The sequence below is a fragment of the Oncorhynchus masou genome, unplaced genomic scaffold, assembly GCF_036934945.1.
Source record: "Oncorhynchus masou masou isolate Uvic2021 unplaced genomic scaffold, UVic_Omas_1.1 unplaced_scaffold_2725, whole genome shotgun sequence".
Classification (NCBI taxonomy): domain Eukaryota; kingdom Metazoa; phylum Chordata; class Actinopteri; order Salmoniformes; family Salmonidae; genus Oncorhynchus; species Oncorhynchus masou.
This window is the reverse complement of record NW_027016708.1, coordinates 1,758-18,523: the sequence shown is the minus strand read 5'-3', so window position 1 is coordinate 18,523 and position 16,766 is coordinate 1,758. Positions and strand designations below refer to the sequence as shown.

At 45.1% G+C, this 16,766-nt stretch overlaps 1 long non-coding RNA gene across 1 annotated transcript; it reads left to right on the top strand.

The window, feature by feature from the left end:
• The first annotated feature begins 15,117 nt into the window (after window positions 1-15,117).
• Window positions 15,118-16,363, top strand: LOC135539070 (uncharacterized). Its single transcript, XR_010455547.1, has 2 exons — window positions 15,118-15,932; window positions 16,040-16,363. It is a non-coding gene; the product is annotated as an uncharacterized LOC135539070 (long non-coding RNA).
• Window positions 16,364-16,766: the final 403 nt, after the last annotated feature.

The window sequence follows — 16,766 nt, the reverse complement described above, 5'->3', positions numbered from 1 at the left end:
CTACACAAAGATTCTTTCAGGAAAAACTGAACATTTGCTATGTAACTGAGAGTCTCCTCATTGAAAACATCCAAAGTTCTTCAAAGGTAAATTATTTTATTTATTTGCTATCTGGTTTCTTGGGAAAATGTTGCGTACAATGCTACGCTAAATGCTAAGCTAGCTTGTAATACTTCTTACACAAATGCTTGATTTGCTATGGTTCAAAAAGCATATTTTGAAAATCTGAGTTGACAGTGTTGGCAGAAAGGCTAAGCTTGAGAGCAGTGGCATATTATTTTCATTTCATTTACATTTTCAGAAATCGTTAATGTTGCGTTATGCTAATGAGCCTGAGGCTGTATTCACGATCCCGGATACGGGATGGGTAGTATCAAGCAAAGTTAACTGTCAATCTACAATAAAGCCACAATCTGAAGCCTTCTTTAACCAACGCGCCCCACTCCTTGATTTGAAACAGAAAAAAATTTTATGGAACATTTATCCGCAGTGAAATATTTAGACATTGAATTCAAAAACTGACAATGCTGAGATTGGCATCATAGAGTGTAAGGTTACATGTTTTTTGCAAAGACTCTCCAGTGGCCCTGACATTATACTTTGCCACAAAGAATTGTTGTCCCTGAAAGTTTAAAAAGGAAGTGGTAGGGCAGAGTTGTCAAATTGAGTTCATTTGATCCATAATTTTCTACCTTCACGCTCCACTTCTGGTTTTGTTTCATTTAATTATTTACCTTTTTGTTTACAATGCCTCACTTCTACCAAAGTATAAGTTTTCGTCATCATGTGTACTAGTGGTTCGCCACTGACAGACAGAAGGACCTACTATATAACCAGTTACAGCGCTAAATTCAGGCACAGTAACACAGATGTTTCTTGTGATGTGCTGGTTGTTCCAGCACATGATAGCACATGCTTCTTTCCTGTCATGGCTCATGTAAATTGGTTCCAGAAACAGCCAAATCAATATCACTCAAGCCCCCTGTTGAGGTTTCAAAGGTGTTGGAATGTATCAGAAGCACAGTTTATTCCAGTTCAGAGGTTTGGTGGAGTGCTGCGCATTGTGCAGGTATACATTGGCTTGCAAAATTTTTAACCCCCTTTTTCCTATTTTGTTGCCTTACAACCTGGAATAAAAATTGATTTTTGGGGGTTTGTATCATTTGATTTACATAGCATGCCTACCATTTTGAATATGCAAACTTTTTTTATTGTGAAACAAACAAGACAGAAAAACAGAACTTGAGCGTGCATAACTATTCACCCCACCAAAGTAAATACTTTGAGAGCCACCTTTTGCAGCAATACAGCTGCAAGTCTCGATAAGCTTGGCACATCTAGCCACTGGATTTTGCCCATTATTCAAGACAAAACTGCTCCAGCTCCCTTCCGTTGGATGGGTTCCGCTGGTGTACAGCAATCTTTAAGTCATACACAGATTCTCAATTGTGATTGAGGTCTGGGCTTTGACTAGGCCATTCTTAAAAAAAAAAATTAATGTTTCCCTTAAACCACTCAAGTATTGATTTAGCAGTATGCTTCGGGTCATTGTCCTGAAGGAAGGTGAACCTCTGTCCCAGTCTCAAATTACTGGAAGACTGAAACAGGGTTCCTCAAGAGTCTCCTGTATTTAGCATCATCCATCATTCCTTTAATTCTGACCAGTTTCCCAGTCCCTGCTGATGAAAAACATCCCCACAGCATGATGCTACCACCATGCCTCACTGTGGGATGGTGTTCTAGGGGTGATCAATCACATTTATTTAAATCAATCAAATGTGGTCTATAAACCTTCCATACATTAGCTGATGTAACAAAGTGCTGTACAGAAACCCAGCCTAAAACCACAAACAGCAAACAATGCAGGTGTAGAAGCACGGTAGCTAGGAAAATCTCCCAAGAAAGGCCAGAACATAGGAATAATCCCAGAGAGGAACCAGGCTATGAGGGGTGGAGAGTCTCTTCTGGCTGTGCTATGGAGATTCTATTAGAACATGGCCAAGATGTTATAGATGTACTGCATGGTCAAATAATAATAATCACAGTGGTTGTAGAGGGTGCAACAGGTTAGCACCTCAGGAGTAAATGCTGCTGGCATTTCAGCCGATCATTCAGAGTATCTCACTGCTCCTGCTGCCTCTAGAGTTGAAAACAGCGGTCTGGGAGCAGGTAGCACGTCGGGTGAACAGGTCAGGGTTCCATAGCCGCAGGCAGAACATTTTAACCTGGAGCAACAGCAGTATCGATCAAGTTGACTGGGGACAGTAAGGGAGTCATCAGGCCAGGAGTCCTTAGGCATGGTCCTAGGGGGGCTGAGAGAGAGAAAGAAAGATAGAGGTTTTGATGAGTGTTGGGATTTTTCAAAACAGAGTTTTCCCTTGATATGCCTTCTTCCATATGTTTTGGAGTCTCCCACATGACTTTCGCAAAAAACAAACATGTTTGATAATTTTTTTCTTTAAGCTTTCATGCGTGAGTTCCACATATCTCTAACGGTCGCCCCAGCGTGAGTTTTTGTAATCTCATGTGACGCTAGGGAACGTTCTCTCCATTCTAGAATGTGATTGTTACGCAACAGTAAATTTAATCCGCTGCCCTCAAACCAAGCAAGCAGTCTGTTTTTATTTATAGGCTGTTTTCAATTTGTCAATTTAAAATTATTTTCTATCAAGTTTTTTCATTTTCTAAGAACAGTCTGATTGAGGTGTGTTCCGCCATTCCATTCATATAAAATAAGTCATTTTTACTTTATGACCCATCCATTTTTTTTTTTTTATATTTTGACCCGACAAAATTCCCCAGTTTTCCCAAACGCTTTGTGCAGTTCAAGTCTGCAGACATTTGCTCATCTCCGTCCTGCACACGTGTTCACATTCGGCTCTGTTGCCTGCATTGCAGTCATAGTTGTTTTCATCAATAATAACTTTGAATTGTGTGCCTTATTAGGTTATAATAGTTTCTGCATGTCGCTTTACTGTAGCATAATATTTTTGTATATTCCTTATGACCGTGGACATGGTTAACATTACTACATTACTAACATTACTAACATTACATTACCTTCAGAACCTTTATGGGCTTATACTCAATGCTTAGGAACAGCTACATTATACTTTTAGCTCTGGAACACAATGCTTATTGCGTCAGAGAAGAATTAGCATGTGATGTATTTTGATGCTACCCTGCCGTATGACTCCCAAGTGGCGCAGCTGTCTAAGACACAGCATCCCAGTGCTAGAGGCATCACTACAGACACCCATGTTCAAATCCAGAGTGCGCTTCTATTGAAGTAAGTGCTTTATTACATTACAATTGTTTCTGTATGTCGTGTTATACATTTCTACTGCAGCTCACTGTATGTACGGAGCGTAAAATATTTGTCTATATTCCTCATAACTGCAGACATGCGAGGTAATGTTTCTCATTTCATAACCTTCAATCGTGCTCATGTAGCTAGCTACATTCTTCTATTAGCTCTGGAAAACAATGCTAATTGCGTCAGAAGTATTAGCATGTGGTGTATTTTAAAGCTACCCTGGCCTTATGACTCCCCCAAGTGGTGCAGTGGTTTATAGCACAGCATCTCAGTGCTAGATGTGTCACTAGAGACACCCTGGTTCAAATCGAGGCTGCATTTCTATCAAAGTAAGTGCCTTACTAAGTTAATAGTTTCTGCAAGTGAACTGAATGTCCAATTACAAAAAGTCCCTTGTTCAGTATCCATCTCACCTGTTAGTTGGTGGTGAACTATGTGGCTGTTGAGGGCTGCGTTGAAGAATATCTTCTTATACAACTTAGTCATTTTCTGAGTGCATTCCACAAAGCTGTTTATCATGTCCACCTTATCCACTGGCCCCATTTGAGGTTATAGTCAAGTCACGCAGTCTGGTTTTATTTTCTCTCTCCCGTCAAATGGTCCACATTCCCTGTGGCTGACATGGTTACTGTATGGACAATGGAGAGGACATGGACGTCTCGTTTGTCATGGCACTTTACTGCCAGCTGTTGACCGTTCTCCTTGAACTTTATCTCCCCTCTCTGCATCTTCCTGCATCCGAATGGCGGCATCCTTCCTGTTTTACGTGACTGTGCCACAGGCCCCTGTGCTGTTGGAGACCAGATGCTCGAAGAGTGTGGGACTGCTGTAACAATTGTCCACAAACCAGCATGGTCATCACCACGGACCCGGACATCCCAAGCCCCTCATACTCATCAATGAAAAGGTCCTTGTTTGGAACAAATACTCAACTAAATGCTATTGTTAGTCTGGTAAGAACATTTCTTATTTTGTGTAATGGGTCATTTAGGATAGCAGTAGCATTGTTGACGAAATGCAGTCATCGCAGCAGAACTAGGAAGCAGTCTTGGTGAAAAGGGTGGCAAAGAAGGGAGTTGCAAATATAGGGTCTGTGCTCCAGTATTCTCTTAGGGAATTCTACTTTATGATCCCCATGAGAAGGACTGTCATCAGGAAGGTATACATTTCACTAATTGTGGTTGTCCCCCCACTGCTGGCTCTCTCTTCTCCTGTAGCTCCAAGGCATAGCGATTGGTCTCCCACCAGATCCTGTGTCAGAAACAACTTGAAGCACTCTGCCTCAGATGGAAATGGCAAGGAGCATTGCACTCCAGACTGGGACTCATCAAAGCAAACAGCAGTGCCAGGAGGGGTGAAATGGCTGGCATCCTTCCAGCTACCACAGAACTCATGTAATTCATCCACTGTCGGTCTGCCTCCATCACCACCAGCATCTTCAAAGAGAACTGGGACTTTGAAGTGGACAAGGGGTCCTCAGATTTAGGGTTCTCAATGGCTGGGGGGCAGCTCCTCACTGTCAGAATCTGATTCCTGACTTTCAAACTCATTGTCATAATTTTAAAAAATCTCCAGAATTTCTGCATTTGTGAGTTGTCTCCTTTTGAAAGACATTGCTAATGCTACAGCTTAGCTCACTAGCTACATACATAAACAACAACACTGAATGGCTCAGAGTGGGAGTGAGAGGTTACGTAATTGACTGTCGTCACGCGACATTTGTATCAATAAATCACTATCAGAAAATATTTTGTGTGGTATTATTGATATATTTACTGTTTCATTCACATGTTTTCAAGTACCGGATGATAAATCATGCATTCCAATTCATGCATAGATTGTAATGGGCACATATTATGTGTGTAAAATACTTTAAGGTTGTTCTGATTATGATGAGCTAAGCTCATGTGGAGCCATGTTTGTTGACATACAATGCATTCTGGGTTTCACGTAATCGTCTGTCGGACCAAAGATGCTATAACAAAGTGAGGTGAGTAAGGGTTCACTCATTTTTTGAGAACCTCAGGAAGTGAATGGTGTGATGTGAACGATGGTAGATGACACACCCCTTCAACATGCATACTATAAACAGACCAAACTCATCTTGTCTTCTCTTATTATCTTTGGTTTCTTTGAGGAAAAAAGGCAAGGAAGCGTGCTGACACTAATTATCGGATTACTTTCAATTTCTAGAAAGTGTTTTACTCAATTATTTAGATCAATGGTGAGCTCACCCGTGATGTGAATAAATATAAATTGTAATTGCTGTTTGCTATTTTATATTGTAGTTTGTCAGCCAAGAGTTATAAAAATATGACTGCTTGTGTTGCTTCAATCTTTCCTCAGTTAGCTTTAGGGCAAATGTAGCTTACATATTTCCAGTTGGATGATTGTGTTATGGTATTGATACTTCTGTGAATATCTGAACATTGCATCCAAAAATAAACTGCTCACATTCTGGACAGAACTTTGTAAGGACTGTGTTTGTGTAAATAGTTTCTGAAAAAGTATTGCCAGCTCAAATGCTAATTGTTGTGTCATTCGAAACTGGCCATTCCAAATGTGTTCTAATCACACGAATGTGATCATATGCTTCAGGGACAACTGTAGAATGATCACACCTGTGTGATGGTATGTGGGAAAGGGTAAAGTAATGTTTTTTATTCTGGCCACTCTTCCGTAAAGCCCAGCTCTGTGGAGTGTGCGGCTTAAAGGGGTCCTATGGTCAGACACTCCAATCTCCACTGTGGAGCTTGCAGGTCCTTGCAGGTCCTTCAGGGTTATTTTTGGTGTCTTTTGTTGCCTCTCTGATTAATGTCCTCCTTGCAGGGTCTGTGAATTTTGGTGGGCGGCCTCTCTTGGGAGGTTTGTTGTGGTGCCATATTCTTTCCATTTTTTAATAATGGATTTAATGGTGTTCCGTGGGATGTTCAGTTTCTGATATTTTTTTATAACCCAACCCTGATCTGTACTTCTACACAACTTTGTCCCTGACCTGTTTGGAGAGCTCCTTGGTCTTCATGGTGCCATTTGCTTGGTGGTGCCCCTTGCTTAATGGTGTTGCAGACATTCTGGGGCCTTTCAGAACAGGTGTATATACTGCATACTAAGATCATGTGAATCCTAGATTGCATAAAGGTGTACATTATTTAACAAATTATGTGACTTCTGAAGGTAATTGGTTGTAACAGATCCTATTTAGAGGCTTCATAGCATAGGGGATGAATACATCTGCAAGTACCACATTTCCTTTCTTTATTTTGTAAAATTATCTGAAACTTATTTTTTTAAATTTCATTTCATAAAAATAAAAATCCATTTAAATTACAGTTTGTAATGCATCAAAATAGGAAAAACACCAAGGGGGATGAATATTTTTGCAAGGCACTGTAAATTGTAGTTTGCCAGGATGACAGAGGCAGTAACTGTGGTAGTACCAGTGTCAAGCAGGGATGTTTTTTAGGCATCAGGCAACTTGGAAGTGAAACTGAGAAATCTAGGGGCTAGGCATTGGAAATCTGAGAGCAAAGCTACTGTTCATTTCTTAAATTGTAGCTGTAAAAAATTCCTGATTATTCATCACATTGTTTATACAGAACTTTATATTGTACTGTGAAACTGCTTGAGATGTTTAAATCTCATGTGACAACAGCCTTTTCAGCTTGGCTTTGAATCAATGAGGCTTTTGTGTTTTCTATTTTTTTATTCATATCTTTCATCTTCCGCATTTCTCCTTCTCCCAAATCCAGTCAGCTGATGTTCTGAAAGAGCTGCAAAATCTGGACCCCTATAAATCAGCTGGTCTCGACAATATGAACCCTTTATTTCTATTACTATCTGCCGCAATTGTTGCAACCCCTATTACTAGCCTTTTCAACCTCATTCGTGTCATCTGAGATTCCCAAAGATTGGAAAGCAGCTGCGGTAATCCCTGTCTTCAAAGGGGGGGACACTCTAGACCCAAACTGCTACAGACCTATATCTATCCTACCCTGCCTTTCTAAGGTCTTCGAAAGCCAAGTCAACAGATTACCGACCATTTCGAATCCCACCGCACCTTCTCCGCTTTGCAATATGGTTTCAGAGCTGGTCATGGGTGCACCTCATTCACGCTCAAGGTCCTAAATGATATCTTAACCGCCATCGATAAGAAACAATACTGTGCAGCCGTATTCATTGACCTGGCCAAATCTTTCAACTCTGGCAATCAGTACATCCTCATCGGCAGACTCGATAGCCTTGATTCTCAAATTATTGCCTCGCCTGGTTCACCAACTACTTCTCTGATAGAGTTCAGTGTGTCAAATCGGAGGGCCTGTTGTTCGGGCCTCTGGTGGTCTCTATGGGGGTGCTACAAGGATTAATTATTGGCCCGACTCTTCTCTGTATACATCAATGATGTCGCTCATGCTCTTGGTGAGTCTCTGATCCACCTCTACGCAGACGACACCATTCTGTATACTTATGGCACTTCTTTGACACTGTGTTAATAACAACCCTCCAGATGAGCTTCAATGCCATACAACTCTCCTTCCGTGGCCTCCAACTGCTCTTAAATACAAGTAAAACTAAATGCATGCTCTTCAACCGATCGATGCCTGCACCTGCCCGCCCGTCCAGCATCACTACTCTGGACGGTCCTGACTTAGAATATGTGGATAACTACACATACCTAGGTGTCTGGTTAGACTGTAAACTCTCCTTCCAGACTCACATCAAACATCGCCAATCCAAAGTGAAATCTAGAATTGGCATCCTTCACTCATACTGTAAAACTGACCATCCTACCGATCCTCGACTTCAGCGATGTCATTTACAAAATAGCCTCTAATACCCTACTCAATAAATTGGATGCAGTCTATTACAGTGCCATCCGTTCTGTCACCAAAGCCCCATATACTACCCACCACTGCGACCTGTACGCTCTCGTTGGCTGGCCCTCGCTTCATACTCGTCGCCAAATCCACTGGCTCCAGGTCATCTACAAGACCCTGCAAGGTAAAGTCCCCCCTTATCTCAGCTCGCTGGTCACCATAGCAGCACCCACCTGTAGCACGCGCTCCAGCAGGTATATCTCTCTGGTCACCCCAAAACCAATTCCTTTGGCCGCCTCTCCCTTCCAGGTCTCTGCTGCCAATGACTAGAAAGAACTACAAAAATCGCTGAAACTGGAAACACACCTCCCTCACTGACTTTAAGCACCAGCTGTCAAAGCAGCTCACGGATTACTGCACCTGTACATAGCCCATCTATAATTTAGCCCAAAGAACTACCTCTTCCCCTACTTTATTTATTTATTTAGCTCCTTTGCACCCCATTATTTTGATTTCTGCTTTGCATATTATTCCACTGCAAATCTACCATTCCGGTGTTTTACTTGCTATATTGTATTTACTTCGCCACCATGGCCTTTTTTTGCCTTTACCTACCTTATCTCACCTCATTTGCTCATATTGTATATAGACTCATTTTTCTACTGTATTATTGACTGTATGTTTTTTTTACTCCATGTGTAACTCTGTGTTGTTGTATGTGTCGAACTGCTGTGCTTTATCTTGGCCAGGTCGCAATTGTAAATGAGAACTTGTTCTCAACTTGCCTACCTGGTTAAATAAAAAAATATATTTTTGTTGATCTTTTTAATTATTCTTGAGTTTGTGTTGCTATTTTAAATGCACTTCAAATACAGTTTGAATTGGAGCTTGATTTGATGTTGATCTTTAATATGATCACTATCATTCTTAATAAGATGTTTTTAAAATATATGAATTCCAAAGGCTGGTGATAGGCCTACTAAATAAATATTTGGAGGAGACTGACTGCTGTGCTGTGCTGAACTGGGTGATGATAACAGGTCAATGGACAAGGTGTTACAAGCTATTAGCATGTAAAGATCCATGTCCTTCCAGAGCTGACTGATCAAGACAGGTAAAAGCTCTGTTTTTATCATGACTGGTCAATTCTGAGCTTTTTATCATTGAAGACATTCTGACATGCATTTACATACTCTGAAACAGGCCATTTTACTCAGTGCATGTTTTAGAGCAATCAACTATTGAGGTTCCTCTTCACTAGTGGGATGCCAACTTGGATGTTGCTACGTTGTACAGAAACATGTCATCTGCAAGTGGAGCATTGTGCCAGGGAAACAGCTTTCCTCCTGTCCACTGGGAAGGTTTAGGCCCTCTGTCCCACTGATAGGCTGCTAAAGTCACAGGGTTATTATTCTTTTCTGTGCGTCCCAAATTGTGCCCTTTTCCTTATTTAGTGCTATTTTTGACCATTGCCCTATGTGCACTAGAGGGAATAGGGTGTCATTTGGGATGTAGATCCTGGGTTCCCATGCTGTAGTCAATCAACAATGCATTAAAACAGCATTTGTCCTGTCTCACAGCAAGCCTCTTATGAAACGCTGATGTTACTGGAAGACAGATTGGTTATGATAGCCTCTATATTGTTAACACATATGTTTACAGCAGACTGACATTGGGAGAATACATGTTGTACATTTCTAAAAAAAAAATAAAAGTATTAGGGGGTGGGTTGGATCTAATATATTGCTGTTTTTCAGCTCACGTGTGGAAGAGACCACCATTTCCAATGAAAGTATTGCAACTCCAGTGAAAAACACATGCTGACTGTTGTGATTCATGAACTATATGCATTGTGATTTTGATTAAACTACAAGACAAAACTGTTCCAGTTGTCTTTCAAATACTAGTTTCCGGTATCTCACATATGGGTTCAACTTCTTCAGGGAGGGGACTACTGGAAGCTCCAATCACATAAACATCTGTCAAAAACAGAGATCAAAAGCTCTCTGAGCTATCCTCAGCGTGACTTGAATGACTGTTTTCCTGCTTGTGTTTGCAAGTAACGCACGAGGACCAGTGATGTAAAGTACCCTAGTAAAAATACTTTAATATACTAATTAAGTCGTTTTTAGGGTATCTGTGTTAACTTTCCACAGACGACGAATCTCAACCATACTGCACACTGCCCTAACCCATCTGGACAAGAGAATACCTATGTGAGAATGTTGTTCATCGACTACAGCTCGGCATTAACACCATAGTACCCCTCCAAGCTCATCAAGCTCGAGACCCTGGTCTGGACCCGCCCTGTGCAACTGGGTACTGAACTTCCTGACGGGGCCCAGTTGAGAGAGGGTAGGCAACAACATCTCCACCCGCTGATCCTCAACACTGGGGCCCCACAAGGGTGCGTTCTGAGCCCTCCTGTACTCCTGTTCACTCCACGACTGCGCGGTAACGCACGCTCCAACTCCAATAATCAAGTTTATGACGACACAACAGTGGTAGGCTTGATTAATAACAACGACGAGACGGCCTACAGGAGGGAGGTGAGGGCCCTCGGAGTGTAGTGTCAGGACACACCCCACACTAACATCAACAAAACAAAGGAGATGATTGTGGACTTCAGGAAACAGCAGAGGGAACACCCCCATCCACATCGATGGAAAAGTAGTGAGAGGGTAGTAAGTTCAAGCCCCTGCATACACATCACAGACAAACTAAATTGGTCCACTCACACAGACAGCATCGTGAAGAAGGCGCAGCAGCGCCTCTTCAACCTCAGGAGGCTGAAGAAATTCGGCTTGTCACCAAAAACACTCACAAACTTCTACAGATGCACAATTGAGTGCATCCTGGCGGGCTGTATCACCGCCTGGTACGGCAACTGCTCCGCCCACAACCGTAAGGCTCTCCAGAGGGTAGTGAGGTCTGCACAACGTATCACCGGGGGCAAACTACCTGCCCTCCAGGACACCTACACCACCCGATGTTACAGGAAGGCCATAAAGATCATCAAGGACAACACCCACCCGAGCCACTGCCTGTTCACCCCGCTATCATCCAGAAGGCGAGGTCAGTACAGGTGCATCAAAGCTGGGACCGAGAGACTGAAAAACAGCTTCTATCTCAAGGCCATCAGTGTCACGGTTCATGAATCCACTGCCTCCGTCTCTCTTCTCTCTCTCTCTCTCTCTCTCTTCTCTCTCTCTCTCTCTCCAGTGTTTGTGTGGGCGTGGTTTCCCAATCTCGGCCTGATTGTCTGCGCCAGCTGGAACCACTTATCTTCCCTTTATATGTTCTGTTACCAGTGTTTCTTGTTGTCAGATCGTTGTTTTTCTGAGGTTGTGTCGTGTGTCCGTGTTTTCCTCTTGTGTGGATTATCTGCTGTGCCCTTCCTACTCATCTGGACACACTTCTGGTTTTCTCAGCACGTTAAGATCAGAAGATGCGCCCAGTTCCTTGGGTCGGATTCCTTCTGAGTACAGTCTGTCTGTCATGTTGCTGCTGTGAACTACATTCATTAAAACCATCGTTGCTTGCATCTTGCATCCGCTTCTGTGTTGTAACAGAACGATCTGACCAGACCATGGATGCAAAGCAGTTCAACGAGTCTGACCGAATCTTTCTCCCGCAGTATCACGAGAATGGATCAACAAGAGGAGAACATCTCCAGCACAGGTCGTGCAGTACAAGCCCTTTCGGATGCAGGTATCCCAGCTGACCCAACAATTGCAACATCTGAGGGGTTCCGTTGCGCTCACCTACACCGCAGTTCAACCCGCCCGCCAGAGCCGGATTCCCAGCTAGAGCCATGCCACCGCACACCAGAGGGTTATTCAGGTGATCCTGACTATTGCAGAGCCTTTCTTACGAGATGTTCCATGCATTTCCCTTCGTTGCAGCCACGGACCTTCAACCGTGAACAGTCTAAGGTGGCATTCGTACTCACACTGCTATCAGGCAAAGCCGTCTCTCTGGGGAACGCGTGTGGGCTAACCAGACCCATGCTGCACCTCTTCCAGACACTCCGAGGAGATGAGAAGGGCTCCCCGATCGGGCCGGTGGGTAGGGAGACGGCCAGACTACTCGCTGACCTTCACGAAGGAGACCATTCAGTATCGGAATACTCCATCCAATTCCGCACTTGGCCGCTGGAGTGTCAGTGAACGAGGGAGGCATGAGGGACATGTTCCTGCATGGGCTGGAGGACCGGATCCAGAAGGATTTATGTTCTGGACCTTCCTAGGAGTTTAAATGGACTATGGAACCAGCCCTGATGGCCCACGGCGTCTGAGTCGATTGGCCGCCGAGCATGCCCTAACAGACCGTATAACGACACGGAGGGCTGGCATGCCAGCTGCCGGGAACACGGCCAGTTCAGCCTCCGCTCACGAACCCATGCAGCTGGGAGAGCTCGCCTCTCCCGGGAAGAGAGGGAGAGGCGGAGATCCCAAGGTCTCTGTCTCTACTGTGGTAGAGCGGGCCACTTTATCCACTCCTGCCCGGTAAAAGATCAGGCCCGGTAGTAAACATGAGGCTACTATCGGGTGGTGTCACCACAGAGAAGACCTCATCATCTACTCTCCTCCCGGTAAGACTAAGATGGGCCACCCACACGCACGACACCCAAGCCTTACTGGACTCAGGAGCAGAGGGTAATTTCATGGACTTCAAGCTCGCTCACAAACTCCAGATCCCTATCACCTCACTCACGCACAAGATATCCGTCAACGCCTCAATGGTCAAGAACTCCCCAACATTTCTCACACCACTGAACCTATCACACTCATCACTTCTGGCAATCACACTGAGACACTATCATTCCTACTCATGGACTCACCCCTTGCACCATTAGTTCTCGGCCACCCTTGGCTCACCTAACACAACCCCAGAGTTGACTGGGGTCATAACTCTATATCCATGTGGAGTAACAAGTGTCTTGAGTCCTGTTTAGTGTCTGCTTGTTCGTCTGTGTCTGATTCTGTGTTTCTAGAGGAGGCAGTGGATTTGTCTAACGTGCCCGTTGAATACCTCGACCTGAAGGAGGTGTTCAGTAAGTCCCGTGCTGCTTCCTTCCTCCGCATCGTCTCCTATGACTGTGCAATAGAATTATTGCCAGGTGAGTCTCCGCCTAAAGGCAAGTTATATTCACTTTCTGTTCCTGAGAGGGAGGCTATGGAGAGATACATCTCTGGTTCTCTGGCATCTAAATTCATTCGTCCTTCCTCTTCTTCCAGCGGGGGCGGGGTTCTTCTTTGTGGGGAAGAAGGACGGATCTCTGCGTCCTTGCATTGATTACCGTGGGTTGAATAACATCACAGTGAAGAATACCTATCCCTTACCGTTGATGTCCTCCGCCTTTGAAAGGTTACAGGGAGCATCCGTGTTCACTAAGTTGGATTTACGTAATGCATATCATTTGGTTCGCATAAGGGAGGGGGACGAATGGAAGACCGCTTTAACACCCCCAGAGGGCACTTCGAATATTTGGTCATGCCTTTGGGCTATCCAACTCCCCAGCGGTTTTCCAGGCACTCGTCAATGACGTGCTGAGAGATATGATTGATCAGTTCATATATGTTTACCTGGATGACATACTGATTTTTTCTTCTTCTCTCCAGGAACACGCTCAACACGTCAGACGAGTGCTTCAGAGGTTGCTGGAGAATGGACTTTTTGTCAAGGCGGAGAAATGCATTTTTCATGCACAATCCGCTCCATTCCTAGGTTACATCGTCCTCGACTGAAGGTATTCCGTATGGATCCCGACAAGGTTAAGGCTGTGGTGGATTGGCCAAGCCCAGATTCCCGTAAGGCCCTACAGAGGTTTCTGGGATTCGCCAATTTCACCGGCGTTCGCTCGCAACTTTAGCCAGATAGTCGCTCCTCTTACCGCCTTAACCTCTCCCAGAGTGACGTTCAGGTGGTCCGATACAGCCGAGGCTGCATTCGCCAAACTCAAGAGCCGCTTTGTTTCGGCTCCTATCCTCATAGCTCCCGATCCCCGCGTCAGTTCGTGGTGGAGGTGGACGCTTCAGAGGTGGGGGTAGGTGCGGTACTTTCCCAACGTTCCTCTTCTGACGACAAGATGCACCCTTGCGCGTTCCTTTCCCATCGGTTATCACCTGCGGAACGCAACTACGACATTGGCAACAGAGAGTTGTTGGCAGTGAAGTTAGCACTGGAGGAGTGGCGCCATTGGTTAGAGGGTTCGGGGTACCTTTATAGTTTGGACCGATCACAAGAATTTGGAGTATATCAGAACCGCCAAGCGACTCAACTCCAGGCAGGCGCGGTGGGCACTCTTTTCGGACGTTTTGACTTCTCTCTCTCGTATCGCCCGGGTTCCAAGAATGTCAAACCCGATTCCCTTTCGCATTTTTGACCATTCCGAACGCCCATCCACTCCCGAGTGCATCCTACCCGGGACCCTAGTGGTCTCCACACTCACATGGGAGGTTGAATCGAGGGTCAAAACGGCCTTAGAGGGGGTCACGCCTCCGCCCGGTTGCCCGCCTAATCGGTTGTTTGTGCCGGAGGGGTGTCGGTCCGATGTTATTCGGTGGGGGCACTGCTCCAACGTAGCGTGTCATCCAGGAGTCAGCCGCACTAGCTTTTTGGTTAAGCAACGCTTTGGTGGCCATTGATGGCTCGTGACATTCACAGTTTTGTCTTGGCCTGCTCGGTTTGTGCCACTGGGAAGACTTCTAATCGACCCCCAGATGGGTTACTCCAACCGCTGTCGGTCCCTTCGAGACCCTGGTCCCACATCGCGCTAGATTTTGTTACCGCCTCCCGCCCTCCCAGGGCAAGACGGTTGTTTTGACCGTGGTGGACCGGTTCTCGAAGGCGGCTCATTTTATTCCCTTGCCTAAATTACCATCTGCCAAGGAGACAGCGGTAACTGTCGTGGATCACGTCTTTCGCTTACATGGCCTGCCGATGGACGTAGTTTCTGACCGGGGCCCCAATTTGTGTCCAAGTTTTGGCAAGAGTTTTGTAGGTTACTGGGAGCGAGTGTCAGCCTGTCTTCAGGGTTTCATCCCCAGAGCAACGGTCAAACGGAGAGGGCCAACCAAGATTTGGAGAGAGTGTTGCGATGTTTGGTTTCTAAGAATCCCTCTTCCTGGAGTCAACAACTCTCTATGGTTGAGTACGCTCACAATTCGTTGCCAGTGGCAGCCACGGGTCTCTCTCCGTTTGAGTGTAGTTTAGGTTACCAGCCACCTATCTTTCCCAGTACGGAGTCCGAGGTCACTGTTCCCTCCGCTCACGCTTTCATCCAGAGGTGCCGCCACGCATGGAGCAGAGCCCGTGAGACTCTTCTCCGGGTGGGGGCGCGCACTAAGGCTAAGGGCCGATCGCCACCGGTCGAAGCCTCCGGTATACGTCGTTGGCCAAAGAGTGTGGCTTTCTACTAAGAACATTCCACTCCGATCCGTTTCGAACAAGCTTGCCCCCAAATTTATCGGCCCGTTCAGAGTCACCAGGATCATTAGTCCGGTGGCGGTCCGGCTCAGCTTCCTCCGGCGTATAGGAGAATTCATCCTACCTTTCATGTGTCTAAAATAAACCTGTGTTTCAGGCACGCATTAACCCGCCGGTCCCGGTTCCCCCGCCGCCACGACTCTGTTGATGGGGAGACCACCTTTTCTGTCAATCGTATTTTGGACTCTAGAAGGAGGGGACGCGGATTCCAGTACCTGGTGGACTGGGAGGGTTACGGCCCGGAGGAGAGAAGTTGGGTACCTGCTAGGGACATTCTGGATCACTCCCTTATCGATGATTTCAATCGACAGGTAATTCGCCTGGGAACGCCAAGAGGCGTTCCTAGGGGGGTATTGTCACGGTTCATGAATCCACTGCCTCCGTCTCTCTCTCTCTCTCTCTCTCTCTCTCTCTCCAGTGTTTGTGTGGGCGTGGTTTCCCAATCTCGGCCTGATTGTCTGCGCCAGCTGGAACCACTTATCTTCCCTTTATATGTTCTGTTACCAGTGTTTCTTGTTGTCAGATCGTTGTTTCTTCTCTGAGGTTGTGTCGTGTGTCCGTGCTCTTCTCTTGTGTGGATTATCTGCTGTGCTCCTTCCTACTCATCTGGACACACTCCCCTGGTTTTCTCAGCACGTTATGATCGGAAGATGCGCCCGAGTTCCTGGGTCGGATTCCTTCTGAGTACAGTCTGTCTGTCATGTTGCTGCTGTGAACTACATTCATTAAAACCATCGTTGCTTGCATCTTGCATCCGCCTCTGTGTTGTAACAATCAGACTGTTAAACAGCAACCACTAACATTGAGTGGCTGCTGCCAACACACTGACTCAACTCCAGTCACTTCAATAATGGGAATTAATGGGAAAAGGACGTAAAATATAATCACTAGCCACTCTTAAACAATGCTACCCAATATAATGTTTACATACCCTACATTATTCATCTCATATGTATATGTATATACTGTACCTCTATCATCTACTGCATCCTTATGCAACACATGTATCACTAGCCACTTTAACTATGCCACTTTGTTTACATACCTATCTCATATGTATACTGTACTCGATACCATCTACTGTATCTTGCCTATGCTGCTCTGCACCATCACTCATTCATATCTTTTATGTACATATTCTTTAT